The following is a 5,246-nucleotide window of genomic DNA, read 5'->3' as shown; positions in this document are numbered from 1 at the left end:
TATAGTAATCTATATTAGCAGTAAATGGATCCCGGTTTTGCAGACAGGTTTACCAGNCACGAGATCCATGAATCCTCGATCGTTTGGTGTTTTACTGAAAACGCTATTGTATTTCTTCAAGAGGGACTTCAGACGTGGCATCTGACCCTTCTTGAGTTTATACCCAGGCGAATCAACGGAGGGAATCTCATCGCTGTCGACTGCCTGTCGATTGCCTCGACCTCGTCGGTGGCCTTGGCCTCGACGGCCTCGGCCTCGGCCTCGACTACCTGTCGACTGCCTTCGCTGTCGACTGACAAAAAGACAAACAGACAATGGAAGTCTCCGAGACACGTACCCTTGCCAATTTCGAGCGGCTCTGGTTCCGGATTCATAATCCGCACTGGAATTAACGAATTTTTCACCATTGCCGCGATACGGGACACGATTAGTCCTGGGGCTTGCTCGGTTCTAAGATCCCTTCATACTGAAGCTTTCGGAAATCCTGGAGCATGAGGTAAGTATGCCGGAATGATAACCTCCGTTCTTTCTGATGGTGGTGGCCTTCAGGGCTTTTGCTGTTATTGTTCTCGGAATCAATACAGCATCTAGTAGTGGGAAAGGTTCACCCTGGATGGTGACCTCTTTCCGCTAGGGGTTGACTGTAACGGCATATACCATCATAAAGGCCCAGCCAAAAATGACTGGATTGTCGATGCCTCTCATTATCCGGAAGGGATACTCCAAACTCAAAGGTCCTAGTCGAACGGGTGCCAGCGCGGCTCCAAGGCAAGACAACTTGTCTCCAGACACACGTATTACTGTTGGTTCTTCAGACAACGTTCCTCTTTCCCCCGGTGAGAACAAATCCTATACATCTTCGCGCATCAGCGACAATGTTCGACATCCACCCCAGTGTCAAACAACAATGGTATCTCCTGATTGCCCACGTTCATCAGAACCCTTGGAATAATTGTTTGAATCTTCTTCCTTCTCTTCTTGGCTGCAGAGCGACCCTCATCCACAGCACGTACTAGTTTTCCGACTGCCAGGTACCCCAGCAGTCAGCGCTGTGATGTCCGTATTTGCCGCAATTGTAGCAATGTCCGTCGAATCGATCATTGAATTGAGCTTGCTGTTGATTGGCAAGAGGGGAACCCCATGGTTGCGAAACTTGCCCAGACTTGCCTGGTTGCACTCGTTGATCATTTGAACCATCTCCAGATCTCTGACCTTGCCTTTGACCACGACCTTGGTTTGGTCCATGGCAATTTATGACAAAAAGACAAACAGACAATGGAAGTCTCCGAGACACGTACCCTTGCCAATTTCGAGCGGCTCTGGTTCCGGATTCATAATCCGCACTGGAATTAACGAATTTTTCACCATTGCCGCGATACGGGACACGGTCCGATATGGGGCTTGCTCGGTTCTAAGATCTCTTCATACTTAAGCTTTCGGAAATCCTGGAGCATAGGGTAAGTATGCCGGAATGATAACCTCCGTTCTTCCTGATGGTGGTGGCCTTCAGGGCTCTTGCTGTTATTGTTCTCGGAATCAATACAGCATCTAGTAGTGGGAAAGGTTTACCCTGGATGGTGACCTCTTTCCGCTGGGGGTTGACTGTAACGGCATATACCATCATAAAGGCCCAGCCAAAAATGACTGGACTGTCGATGCCTCTCATTATCCGGAAGGGATACTCCAAACTCAAAGGTCCTAGTCGAACGGGTGCCGGCGCGGCTCCAAGGCAAGACAACTTGTCTCCAGACACCGAACGTATTACTGTTGGTTCTTCAGACAACGTTCCTCTTTCCCCCGGTGAGAACAAATCCCATACATCTTCGCGCATCAGCGAGACATCCACCCCAGTGTCAAACAACAATGGTATCTCCTGATTGCCCACGTTCATCAGAACCCTTGGAATAATTGTTTGAATCTTCTTCCTTCTCTTCTTGGCTGCAGAGCGACTTTCGTCCACAGCACGTACTAGTTTTCCGACTGCCAGGTACCCCAGCAGTCAGCGCTGCGATGTCCGTATTTGCCGCAATTGTAGCAATGTCCGTCGAATCGGTCATTGAATTGAGCTTGCTGTTGATTGGCAAGAGGGGAACCCCATGGTTGCGAAACTTGCCCAGACTTGCCTGGTTGCACTCGTTGATCATTTGAACCATCTCCAGATCTCTGACCTTGCCTTTGACCACGACCTTGGTTTGGTCCATGGCAATTTCCTCGACCGCCGCGTCCGCGGGTACGTCCACGGCCAGAGTTTTGGTTCCTCATCAGGAGCTGTACTTGTTCACACAGCTTCTGGATGTCATCCCTCAGACTGGTGATTTCATCCATTGCCGCGGCAGGAGAGGGAAACCCTTCATACCGCGAGACCTGGCAGATGGCTGGTTCCTGTGCGACAGGTTGAGGGGTCATAGCCTTCCTCACCTGTACATACTGTCCCGCCAATTTCACCGCCTGGCGTATCGTGTCAGGGTTTTGGGTCAGGAGCTGCAGCTGAAGCTGTGCATCTCCTACGCCCCTCATGAACTGCTCCTTTGCCATCGTGTTTTGATGTTGTTCTGGAAAATCCTGGAATTCTGTCGCCGCCTTATGGAGAACCCGTAACTTAAAGGCGGTGATTGCCTCATCCGTCTCACGACCGAGAGTCATGAACTCCTGACGCCTGATCCAGGCATGCCCGTCAGGGTCCAGTCTCTTCTTCAGTGCCTGGCGTGTCTGTTCATAACTCAGCTTGGTCTCCGCTGGCAGACTGTCGTAGGTCATAAAACCCCTACCCGCTAAATATAGGGGAAGCTCATCGCTGTCGACTGCGCTGTCGATTGCTCGACCATCGTCGGTGCGCTTGCTCGGCGGCCTCGGCCTCTCGCCTCGACTACCTGGTCGACTTTGGCCTTAGCTGTCGACTGACAAAAAGACAACACAGACAACATGGAAGTCTGCCGATGACACGTACCCTTGCCAATTTCGAGCGGCTGCTGGTTGCCGGATATAATCCGGCTACTGGAATAAACACGAATTTTCACCCATTGCACGCGAATAGCGGACCACGAATTAGTCCTGGGGTCTTGCTCGTTCTAAGATCCCTTCACAGCTGAAGCTTCTCGGAAATCCTGAGCATGGAGGTAAGTATGCCGAGATATAACGCTTCCGTGTCTTTCTGATGGTGGTGGCCAGCTTCAAGGGCTTTTGCTGTCTTGTTCTAGGAATCAATAACAGCATCTAGTATGGGAAACGGTTCACCCTGGATGGTGACCTCTTTCCGCCTAGGGGTTGACTGTAACGGCATATACCATCATAAAGGCCCAGCCAAAATATGACTTGAGATTGTCGATGGCCTCTGCATTATCGCGGAAGGGATACCCAAACTCAAAGGTCCTACGTCGAAACGGTGCAGCGCGGCTCTCAAGGCAAGACAGACTTGTCTCCAGGACACACGTATTGACTGTTGGTTCTTCCAGACAACGTTCCTTTTCCCCGCCGGTGAGGACAAATCCGCATACATCTTCGCGCATCAGACGAGACATCCAACCCAGTGTCAAAACAACAATGGTATCTCCTGATGCCTCACGTTCATCAGAACCCTTGGAATAATTGTTGAATTCTTCCTTGCCTTCTACTTCTTGGCTGCAGACGCGACCCTCATACACCACGGCATCGCTACATTTTCCGACTGCGCAGCGTAGCCGCAGCAGTCCAGCGCTCTGCGATGTCCGTATTTGGCCGCAATTGTGAGCAATGTCCGTCGAATGCGATCATTGAAATTGACTTGCTGTGTTGATTGCAAGAGGGAACCCCATGGTTTGCGAAACCTTGCTCCAGAACTTGCCTGGTCACTCGTTGCATCATCTTGAACCATCTCCAGATCTCTGACCTTGCCTTGACCACGACCTTGGTTTGTCCAGGCAATTTCGCTCGACCGCCGGCGTCCCGGGTACGTCCACAGCCTAGAGTTTTGGTTCCTCATCAGACTGTACTTGTTCACAACAGTCTCTGGATGCTCATCCACCTTCAGACATGGGTGATTCTCCATCCATTGGTCCGCGGCGGAGAGGGAAACCGCTTCCAAATACCCGCGAGAACCTTGCAGACTGGCTGGTCCTGGTGCGACAGGTTGAGGGCTCCATAGGCCCTTCCTACACGTACTGTAACATACTGTCCCCGCCAATTTCCAAGCGCCTGCGTAGTCGGGTCAGGGTATTTGGGTCAGGAGCCTTGCAGCTGCAAGCGCCATCCACCCTAACAGCGCCCACCACTCGAATAGGAACTGCTGCCTCACTCTGCCATCGTGCCTTTTGAATGGTTGTCGGACAAACGCTATACATGGACCTGATCGACCGCCTTATGGAAGAAACTCGTACACATAACAGCGCGTGTGAGTTAGTCGACTTGATCGCGCTATTCTCACACCAAACCACCGAAGGTACTCCGCGCATCTATACGCATGCCACTGACGGCTCATCACTAGCGACCGATGGCGCCCGTCAGGGTCGCGCAGTCTCTTCCTTCAGTGCCTGCGTGTCTGTTTCATAACATCAACTTGGTACCTCCGCTGAGGCAGAAGTGTTCGTAAGGTCATTAAAACCCACTACCCGCTTAAATATAGAGGAAGGAAAGATGGCGTCGGGGGACTGCAGTGGGCAGCAGTCAGGTACGGTGCTATAAAAGTTCTGAGTCTTCGATGAACACAGGTATAACGTGACCTCAGGTCATCTTACCATGAGACCAGACTAGCTACATAGATCAAAATAGGCTCCGACCCGAATCTGCGAATGCTAGCAGTGCAAAGGCTACTAAGCAGACTGTTCAAATAATATACTATATATATATATATATATATATATACTATATGATATACTACCGTAATGTACAATACTTGCTACTGACAGAATCAGGCAGCGAGAACCGGCTTGTGATTTCTTGTAACATAGTTTTTAAGCTGCATATAATTCCTGCCAGTATATTTACTTGCGCACTGCTGGAGCATCAGCGAGTAAACGTCACACACGCAAATGTACAACATGCCACCAGTCAAAACACTGTTTATTACAGCCCCTGATTCTTGAACTGCGATGAGCATAATACTGGAACCCTATGTTATCATATAGTAATAGAAATAATTTAGTAGCATTGACATCATTTTACTTTGCATCACAAGGTGCAGCAGGAAATTATGTGCGTCAGATAGACAAGGAATGACACCGGAACATGGCGCCTTCCACAATATTCCATGCAGCCGTGTTGTGGAGAAGTCG

The sequence above is a fragment of the Priapulus caudatus genome, unplaced genomic scaffold, assembly GCF_000485595.1.
Source record: "Priapulus caudatus unplaced genomic scaffold, Priapulus_caudatus-5.0.1 Scaffold227, whole genome shotgun sequence".
Classification (NCBI taxonomy): domain Eukaryota; kingdom Metazoa; phylum Priapulida; class Priapulimorpha; order Priapulimorphida; family Priapulidae; genus Priapulus; species Priapulus caudatus.
The sequence above is the reverse complement of the archived record's forward strand: the minus strand, read 5'-3'. Positions refer to the sequence as shown.